The sequence below is a fragment of the Magnolia sinica genome, chromosome 7, assembly GCF_029962835.1.
Source record: "Magnolia sinica isolate HGM2019 chromosome 7, MsV1, whole genome shotgun sequence".
NCBI lineage: Eukaryota > Viridiplantae > Streptophyta > Magnoliopsida > Magnoliales > Magnoliaceae > Magnolia > Magnolia sinica.
Genome location: NC_080579.1, coordinates 69,888,352 through 69,899,808, shown reverse-complemented (window position 1 = coordinate 69,899,808; position 11,457 = coordinate 69,888,352).

Here is an 11,457-nt window from a genome sequence, read left to right as displayed (position 1 = left end):
AATTGGGTTTAGGAGGAAAAGGAAGAGAAATGAAGGGAATGGAAAGAAGAGGTGTAGAATGATGAGAGCTGAGTTGAACTGTTGAGTCAACTCAGTGATTTGCCAGGTTTTGTTGAGTTCAGGGCCGAGTCAAAATCACATTGAATCCCAACTCACTAAGTCAAGCAGTATTGAGATCTAACTCGGGTCCAGATCTGATTCGCCCCTCAATTAAAAGGAGAAGGAATAAAGGACGAAGGATAAAGAGATCAATAGAGAAGGAGGAGGAGAAGAGTAGTAGGGACCCGAGTTGTTGAGTCGACTCAGTCCAAAACCGAGTAAGACGGCTCGAGTTGATCCCTAGGTGTAGTTACTTGAGAGAAGTAAGGGAAAAAATAAAATGATGAAAAGAATGGAAAATGAAGAAAGAGATGAAAGTGCCCTGATTTGTCAATTAGCGTGAGCGTTGAGTCAGTTAGACAAAGGAACCCCATAAGAAGATTGATTAAGCGTCTGCCTCAATAGGATGTGTGCCCGAACTTGCCAAAGGTAAACCTTAGCATCACATCCCATGTTCTAAAACACTAGGTATATAAAACCCTTAAAATTAAATAGAACATCCTCGGGTTTTTGTTAAGAAAACTATACATGGCTTGATGAAATCTTGAAGTTTTCTACCTTTGTCAATTTATCGATACATGACTCGATGAAATCGAACCCTGTTATCGATGTCCTGGAAGCTCACTCGATATTATCGAATTGAGGACTTCAGATGTCCAGCAACCATGAAGAATTCTGGACTAAATTATTGATGAATCGATGGATTATACAATATCATCGAATTTTAAATCTCGAGTCCATTGAGTCGACTCGATAAAATTGACATCTGGTCTGTTGTGTCCAAAATACTACTAAGGTAAAACATGTGATTCTCGATATATCAAAGGGATCCTCGATATCCTTGAAATTTAAATATCGATGATATTGGTAGACCTTCGATGATATCGGATTGGGACACAAATCTACCTAGCAAGGTTATAGGTTAAAACTTTCATTCATCGGGGATCACTCGATAAAATTGATATTCAAATATCGATCATATCGAGGCTAGGTCAATGTCATTGAAATAGAACATAAAGTATTCAATAAGTTTATAAGAAAATTCCTTGAAATTATCAATGAATCGACACTGTCATCGATATCATCGACATTCAAATTTCGATGATATCGAGTGATGCCCAATCATATTCTATACCTGTTTGTTTCAAAGGCATCTACTCTCTCATTTTCAACTGTCGAGGAATCGAATCTCGTGTCGATGAAATCGAAGTTCGAAATCCGATGACATTGAAGCATGTTCGATCTCCCTGACCAGCTGGTAAAAACTTTCAAAAGCGTTTGAAAGTTGAGTTCGTATCATCGAGCGGCCAGTCGATGCTATCGAGAGTATACGCTCGATGATATCAAACTTTGTCAAAAATATGACCGTTTTATATTCGTAGGAACCTTTTGCCTATTTAATGAGAGCTTGCCCTTGGTTGTTTGTAGAGAAAACAGAGAGTGCTTTTGAGTGTTTAACCCCAGATCATATACCCTAAGCCTTTTCTCTCATGGGAGTTTATCCTCTAATCCACCATCATCATTGATATTCAATAAAGTGGATTGGGGAATGAACTTCCACATTCAAGGATCCTTCAACTAGCATCTTAATGGCAAATGATTAAGCTGGGATGCCTTGAATGCATAAATGATTAGAGTCGCTTTGTCTCCTTTATAGGAAAACATTTAATTGAGTAGGATTTCATCATAACCTTGACCCAACCCGTTGCCTTACATTAGTAAATCATCTGAGTTGCGGTTCAAGGGAGCTGAAGATTCTTTGTCGTCAAAGGAGGAGATCTTCATCAATGTGCTTAATGGGCCTCATCTACTTATCTATAAGTCATTAGAGTCCAGAGGACCCTTGTGATCATTCCTTCTGTAGGATTGGGTTTAATGTGTTTCTCACCCCTTTCAAGTCCTTATAGGAGGCCTCCGATGGGAGTGTACGTGGGGAGTGCTTTATGTTGACCCTTGCTTTGTGGAGAGCATAAAATTAGGTCTTTATGTATGTTCTTGACTTGTGTGGTCTAAAACCTGGGTGTTGTGTGTTGACCCTTGCTTATGGGAGCATAAAGTGGTAGGTTCCTTATGAGGATCGTTGGCCAATGTGGCCTAAAAGTTGGGTGCTGTGTGTTGACCCTTGCTCCTGTGTGGGGCATAAACTTGTGTCGTGTAGATATGTTAGAGTCGGCCTAGTGTAGGTTGTACTGGTTTGAGGTGAACCTGATGTGAAACCTCCGTTAGTGAGATCTGGTACACTCAAGGGTTGAGTGCGTCTGCCGAAAGTGGAGTAGACAAGTAGTTGAATCACTATAAAAAGAACTGTGTTTAAGATTGTTATTTTCTTCTATTGCTTATGTGATTTCCCTAAATCTTTTCATATTTGATTATCTGAGTTCACACCTCACACACAGTCACGTCCATCATAAACTATGATTTGCATCTTATTTAACTTTCAAATAGTTTTATGACTAGATCCTCTATTTGGCTTGAAAACTATTAGAGTTACTTTGAAGAAATCCTGATACACGCATATTTACTCAGGATAAGATTGATAGGAATTTAAATTACCATAAAATATTAAAAAGTCCTATTCACCCCCCTCTAGGACATATTGGCATATTCTCACTTCAACTAAAGCGGTCATTACCGAAATTTCAATTGGTATCAAAGCGGGTCTCTCTTAAGGGCTTCACCACCTATAGAGTGATCTTGACTGAAGTTGGAATCATGTCCAAAAGTGTAGTAGAGGGTGAGAAATATATGAACAATTGCCTAGTAATCCATACTGCTCTGAAAGTTGGCAATAGTTCATAATGGTATCTTGACAGTGGGTGCTCCAGACACATGGCTGGTGATCACACTCACTTTTGTGAGTATTCAGACTTTGATGGTGGATAAGTCACTTTTGGGGATGGTAGCTCCGCCAAAATTATTAGACGAGAAATTATAGTTGTACCAGGTCTTCCAAAAATAAAAAAAATGTTCTCTATGTAGAAGGCCTAAAACATAATCTCCTTAGTATCTTCTAAATCTATGACAAAGAACATTTGGTCACCTTCTCAAAAGATGTGTATATAATCTTAGATCATACAGGAAAATCTATCATAAAAGGTTTACCTATAAGTGATAACTGCTACATTATCGAAAGTACGTATGAGAGTGTATTATCTACAAAATGTAATATGGCTATAAAGAGTGAATTAAAATTGTGGCACCAAAGGTTGGGACATGTTCACTACCAAAATTTAGCCAAGTTAAGTTCAAAAAAATTGGTTAGAGGACTTCCCAAGATTAGAAAAGATGAAAAAGTTGTATGTGGTGATTGTCTAAAAGGTAAACAGATAAAAGTCAGTTACAAAAAGAAAACCACCATAACAACAACAAAACCTTTGGATCTATTACATATGGACCTAGTTGGTCCCATTAAAGTGGAAAGTCATGGCAGGAAAAGATACTCCTTAGTAGTAGTAGATGATTACACCAGATTTACTTGGGTCGCATTTCTTCAGGAAAAATCTGATGCCTTTGATGAATTTGTAACTTTGGCAAAGTGACTTCAAAATGAAAAAGGATATTGCATAAATCGCATCAGGAGTGAAAATGGTGGCGAATTTGAAAATGAGCAATTTGAAAGGTACTGTGACGAGAAAGGAATCCGTCATGAACTCTCTGCGCCAAAAACCCCACAACAAAATGGAGTTGTTGAAAGGAAAGATCGAGTACTGTAGGAAATGGGGTCAGTTATGTTAAATAGAAAAGATATGGCAGAGAGTTTCTGGGCTGAAGTTGTCAACACTACTTGTTACATCATAAATAGAGTTTATCTTAGAGCAGGTTTGAACAAAACTCCATACGAACTATGGTATGGAAAACAACCTAGTGTGAAATACTTTCATGTTTTTGGAAGTAAATGTTATATCTTGAGAGATAGAGATCACTTATGGAAATTTAAGTCTAAAAGTGATGATGGCATCTTCCTGGGGTATGCCTCGAATAGTCGTGCTTTTAGAGTGTACAATCTAAGGACCCTCACTATTCAAGAATCAGTCAATGTGGTGATAGATGACTAGTCCCATGAAGAAGACAACCCCTTAAATGAATTAGAAGATGATGTAGATTCATGCATTCAAGATAAATCAGATAACAAATCTCCATCATCTAATGAACCACAACCGTCATCCAACATACCCATCATTAAGGATCACCCTCGAGAGCAAATCATTGGAGATCCTAATGATGGTGTAAGAACTCGACGGTAGATAGAAAATATCTATAGTCATTTCTGCTTTACCTCAAAGATTGAACCCAAGAATATTGTGGAAGCTCTTCAAGATGAACATTGGAAAAAGGCTATGTAAGAAGAACTTCAACAATTCAAGAGAAATGAGGTATGACAATTAGTTTCCAGGCCACTCAATACAAATGGCATTGAAACCAAATGGGTCTTCAAGAACAAATCCGATGAATCTGACAATGTGATCAGGAATAAAGCAAGGCTAGTAGCTCAAGGGTATTCACAGATAGAAGGCATTGATTTTGATGAAACATTTGCTCCTATAGCTCGTCTTGAGTCTATCAGAATACTCATGTCTGTTGCATGTGCGTTGAAATTTAAACTATTTCAAATGGATGTAAAAAGTGCATTTCTTAATGGGGATCTTAATGAAGAAGTTTATGTAGAATAACCTAAGGGATTTTCAGATCCTAAGTATCCTCATCATGTTTATCGTCTGAACAAAGCACTTTATGGTCTCAAACAAGCACCACGTGCTTGGTATGAACGATTGACAAAATTTCTTTTGGATCATAAATTTTATAGGGGAAGTGTAGATAAAACACTATTCACTCATAAGACAAAGGATTCATTGCTCATTGCACAGATCTATATGGATGATATATTCTTTAGTTCAACATGTGAAGATACTGCATACAAATTTTCCGATCTTATGAAATCAGAATTTGAAATGAGTATGGTTTGTGAATTGAACTTCCTTTTAGGCTTACAAGTGAAGCCGTTAAATGATGGAATCTTCATATGTCAGACCAAATATGCAAACGACTTGGTGAAAAGATTTGGGCTCGAATCTGGGCGTACTTATCATACTCCTATGAGCACCACACTCAAACTCTCCAAAGATGTTAATGGCAAAAGTGTGGATCAACATCTCTATCGAAGTATGATAGGAAGCCTATTGTATCTCACAGCCAGTCGTCCAAATATATCTTTTAGTGTGGGAGTGTGTGCTTGGTATCAGGCAGATCCTAAGGAATCCCACCTAGCGGCTATTAAGAGAATCATCAAATACACAGTAGGAACTACCTCTTTCGGCCTATGGTATCTATTTGAAACATCCACCACCATTGCTGGATACTCTGACGCCGATTGGGCTGAAAATTCGGATGATTGAAAATCAACAAGTAGATGATATTTTTATATTAGATATTGTTTGGTCTCTTGGTAGAGCAAGAAGCAAAATTCAATATCCCTGTCCACTGTTGAGGCTGAATATATTGCTGTAGGTAGTTGCTATGCACAACTCCTTTGGATGAAAAAAATGTTGTTGGATTATGGGATTGAGCAACCTAGAATGAGTCTTTTCTGTGACAACACAAGTGCTATCAACATCTCAAAAAATCCTGTTCGACATTCTTGGACCAAACATATTGACATTCGTCATCATTTTATCCGAGAACTTGTTGAAGATAAGATTATTGTGTTGGATTATGTGTTTACAGAAAAGCAACTTGCCGATATCTTAACAAAACCTCTTGATGCAAATAGGTTTAGTGATCTTCAAAAATCAATCGGAATATATGCTCTTTGATGATGTCTCAGTAAAAATGGTTCAAATAGGTAAATCTTCAAACTGAGATATTCATGGTTAATTACCAGCAACAAGTCTAAACTTCATGAATTAACCATGTTAGCTATGGGAACAAAAATGCTACATCTTCACATACTCGATGATATTTAGTTGCATTTGATATCATCGATATTCAAATGTCGATGCTATCGACATTCACTATCGATGAAATTGACGGCTCTCGGGAATGCAATGTTATAACCGTCAATCCTTCCCAACGGTCAGACTGCCTCAATATCTGCTGAATATTTGTGTTTTCCCAACGGTTATCGACATAGTCGCCATTGATGAGGTATCGATATCATCGAAAAGCTCGTTATAAAAGAGGAGCGAGCATTTGATTTGAATCAACTCATTCCTTCTCTTCTCTGGTTGTTTCTCCCTACCTTTACCTGTCTTTTTGGGCTCTTCTCACAAACAAACCATGTTAAAAAGCAAAGGTAAGAATCTTCCTCAATCGTCAAAATAAAAAATAAGCAACTAGAATCCAGTCAGTGTCATCCTAATCTGGTGGAAGGAGGTCTAGCTACAGTAGTTGAACGCCTTGTCCTTAACAGTGCCATTGAACCATTTGGAGTGGATCTTCTCTTGGAGGTGATAAGGTGGAAAAATATCCTAAATCTTGGTGGACCCTATCAACTTGGATTGATTCATGAATTTTTTAATAGCCATCATATCATTCATGATAATCCTCCTTGTATTCGAATAGAGCTTGTGCATCACTCAAAACTCATCACTCCCATCACTCTTACACGTCTTCTAAACCTCGAAGTCACTCCAATCCTTGTAACAAATCGGAATCTAAATGGGTTGGGTGTTTTGGGGTGGGGGGGTGGGGGGGGGGGGAGATAACAATGCATTATGTCATGGCTTCACTGTTCCCTCGAATGATGAAAATTCTCTTCACATCAATCACCTTGGACCATCTTTTAAAGTTCTCCATAGCATCCTAGGGACTAATGTGTATCCATGTGATGTAAAGGGTAGTCACCTTACTCCCTTTATGTTAAATGTCCTTTATGATGTGTATTAAGAGATCCAAGTGTGCCTTCCAACTCTTCTTTTAGGGCAACTCATTCATATAATCCGAGGCGATCATCGGGATACACAACCCTTTCCTGCACGCATCTGCAAACTTGCTCATTATGTGGGCCTCCCAGCCACATCAGATGTTGTTCATTCAGAAGCATGGTTTGATGACGATGCAGTCCAGGAGGCACAGCAGTTACTCTTCACTTCCTCTCTTCCAGTGAATAGTCCTCCCGTATAGCCGGCTGGAAACAATGGTCAACCCTCGTATCCACCTATGCCATAGGGATCCAATCGTATGCCGTTGCTCAGTCCGAAGTCCATCACCAATCGCCGGGATCATCACCTTGAATGTCATTTGCTTACCAGGTTGGCTGGTATTGAGGAACTTCTTTACAACTGTGAAAGGTGTCTCACAGTGATTAAGGATAAAGTTGGCACCCTCTAGCGTACCAGTATACAAGTAGTGGACTTGATTACCAATGGCGACACTCGTGGACGTTATGTGCCAACTAGGAGGTGTGATGTCACTGCGGTCATATCTAGGCATTTCGGCTAACTTCTTTTTGGTGTCCATATATAGTTCTTCTTTTTGTTGTGCTCATGTTTAGGCTAGATTGGTTGGTTTTGTTTTTTTGGGATGGATGTTGCAAGACTGCCAAGCTTGGGCAGTTCTTCTGTTTAGATATTTTAAATGGTTGTATGATGATTCATATATATATATATATATATATATATATATATATATATATATATATATATATATATATATATATATTTGCTGCCATATTACACTCTGATGCTCTGCGAAATACTAGCATGAATTGTGATTTTTTTCTCCTGAATATTCCCTGCTTCGTTTTTGTTGTCTAATCTTTCTCTCCATCCTATTATTTTTTGTTCAACATCACAACTCTCCTTTGACCTAGTATGCATACCTATCCTTATCTGTCTTGCATCTTATGCATTTTATTTGGGTCTTGGTTCTCCCATATGCTTCAACTTCAGTCAACCTCTATTTATATTTAGCCCTTTGCCAATGACTGACAAAAAGGTGGAGAATAAATTCCACCCTAGAGAATTTTGTGTGTATCTATTTATGAATGGTGGTATAGGTGACAGATGATAGGGGGGCAGCTGCAAGAAGACAAGGGGAGGTTGGTGTTAGGGGGAACAGCTACTGAATGACATAGTCATCTGTGTGTGTGAACTAGATAGCTTTGTAAAATTGTGTAAAGCTCATGTACACACAATTTAGGGTGTTGTCTAGAAGTTGTTATAGGGTAGTTTGTCACGTAATTGACAAAGGGGGAGATTGAAAGTGCCCTAGTTTGTCAATTAGCGTGAGCATTAAGTCAGCTAGACAAAGGAGACCCATAGGAATATTGATCAAGCGTCTGCCTCAACAGGATATGTGCCCGAACTCGCCAAAGGTAAACCTTAGCCTCACATCCCATGTCCCAAACCACCAGGTATATAAAACCCTTAAAATTAAATAGAACATCCTAGGATTTTTGGTAAGAAAACTATGCATGGCTCGATGAAATCGAACCCTGTTATCGATGACCTCGAAGCGCACTTGATATTATCGAATTGAGGACTTCAGATGTCCAACAACGACAATGAACTCTGGACTGAATTATCAATGAATCGATGGACTGTTCAATATCATCGAAGTTTAAATCTCGAGTCCATCGAGTCGACTCGATAAAATCGACATCTGGTCTGTTGTGTCCAAAATACTACTAAAGCAAATCATGTGATTCTCGATATATCGAAGGGATCCTTGATATCCTCAAAATTTAATTATCGAGGATATCGGTAGACCTTCGATGATATCAAATTGGGACACAAATCTATCCAGTAAAGTTATAGGTTAAAACTTTCATGCATCGGGGATCACTTGATAAAATTGATATTCAAATATTGATCATATCGATGCTAGGTCGATGTCATCGAAATAGGACATAAACTGTCCAATAAGCTTATAGGAAAATTCCTTGGAATTATCGATGAATTGACAATGCTATCGATATCATCGACATTCAAATTTTGATGATATCAAGTGATGCCCGATCATATTCTATACCTGTTTGTTTCAAAGGCATCTGCTCTCTCATTTTCAAATGTTGAGGAATCGAACTTCCCGTCGATGAAATCGGAGTTCGAAATCTGATTACATCGAAGCATGTTCAATCTCCTTGACCAGTTGGAAAAAAGTTTCAAAACCGTTTGACAGTTGAATTCGTATCATTAAGCGGCCAGTCGATGCTATCGAAAGTATATGCTTGATGATATCGAACTCTATAAAAAATATGACCATTTTATATCCGTTGGAACCTTTTGCCTATTTAATGAGAGCTTACCTTTGGTTGTTTGTTGAGAAAACAGAGAGTGCTTTTGAGTTTTTAACCCCAGATCATATACCCTGAGCCTTTTCTCTCATGGGAGTTCATCCTCCAATCCACCCTCATCATTGATATTCAATAGAGTGGATTGCGGAATGAACTTCTGCATTCAAGGATCATGTAGCTACCATCTTAATGGTAAATTATTAAGCTAGGATGCCTATAATGCTTATATGATTGGAATCATTCAATCTCCTTTATAGGAAAATATTTAATAGAGTAGGATTCCATCATAACCTTGACCCAACCCGTCGCCTTACATTGGTAAATCATCTGAGTTGCGATTCAAGGGAGATGAAGATTCTTCGTTGTCAAAGGAGGAGATCTTCATCAACGTGCTTAATAGGGCTCATCTACTTATCTGTAAGTCATTAGAGTTCAGAGGACCCTTGTGATCATTCCTTTTGTAGGATTGGGTCTAAGGTGTTTCTCACCCCTTTCAAGTCCTTATAGGAGGCCTCCGATGGGAGTGTACGTGGTGGGTACTTTGTGTTGACCCTTGCTCTGTGGAGAGCATAACCTTAGGTCCTTGTGTAGGTCCTTGACATATGTGGTGTAAAACCTGGGTGCTGTGTGTTGACCCTTGCTCATGGGAGCATAAACTAGTAAGTTCCGTGTGAGGATCCTTGACCTGTGTGGACTAAAAGTTGGGTGCTGTGTGTTGACCCTTGCTCCTATGTGGGACATAAACTTGTGTCGTGTAAACACATTAGAGTCAGCCTAGTGTAGGTTGTACTAGTTTGATGTGAACCTAATTTGAAACCTCCGGTTTCAGGTGAACCTGATGTGAAACCTCCGTTAGTGAGATCCGGTACACTTAAGGGTTGAGTGCATCCGCCAGAAGTGGAGTAGACAAGTAGTCAAACCACTGTAAAAACAATTGTGTTTGAGATTATTATTTTCTTCTATTGCTTGTGTGATTTCCCTAAATCTTTTCATATTTGATTATCTGAGATCACACCTCACGCACAGTCACGTCCATCCACTGCTAGAAAAATGGGTAAAGGCTACAGATAAAATCCTTAGCCATAGGCCTATGGCTACGGTTCTATTCCGTTGCACGACCATAGTCGTAGGTGTCGTAACAATAGTTCTGGAACCTATAGCTACAGGTTTAATCCGTAGCTATAGGTGACAACAGCTACGAATATAATCCGTAGCAATTATATCTGTAGTGATAAGTATAAACAACTACAGATATTATTTGTAGCTAAAAGTCCGTAGCAATGTGCCAAATTCAATAATGGCTACAGCTGTTAGATTACCAGCTACGGTCAATATCCGTAGCTATTTCGTACATTAAAAAACTATATATAATCATTTGTTCATTCAATTACCACCTACATAATCATTCATTCGTTCCATTACAATCAATTGCAATCATTCATTCATTCAATTACAATCCTTCATTCAATCATTTACAATTACAATAATGCTGAAAATACAAATCTTTGGCTTCATTAGAGAAATTTGCTCGACTTCACCCTGAAATTTCAATGATAAAGAATTGAAAGAGAAGTTATATTTTGACGATATGATATTTTTTCACAAGTACGTAGTCCTTTTTTAGCCATCAGCCCATCACCCACCTGAAGAATAAAAAATCGATTGTTGTCTAAGTCCACTCCTTTTCCTTTTAATTTCTTAGTGACCTCTGTAAAATTACTTCCACAGTTATTTATGTAGTACTTGAAGAGTTGTCTCGAATTGCAACTCTAGTAATGACAAAGTCACTTCCTGCAACAACTTCGTATATTCCATCATCCTACAAATAGTCATGGCATTCATAAATCGGAGTGACCATTGGGGGAAAGAAAGACAAAGTGAAAGAAGTGCATCATGTGTAACCATTTTCTTTTTTATTCTTAATGAATTAATAAAAACTCAAAGATGAATGAAATTGACACAAAAGGAATGGTCTCACCATATGGTTTGTAGGGCCAAAATAAACTTCTGGACGATTTCTGTAAGGAGGACCATCGATAGCCACAAGTACCCACTTCCCAAGTGGAACAGATACTAACTATGAGTATCTATGACCTGAAAAATGTGCAAGCAGAGCTGACCATCAT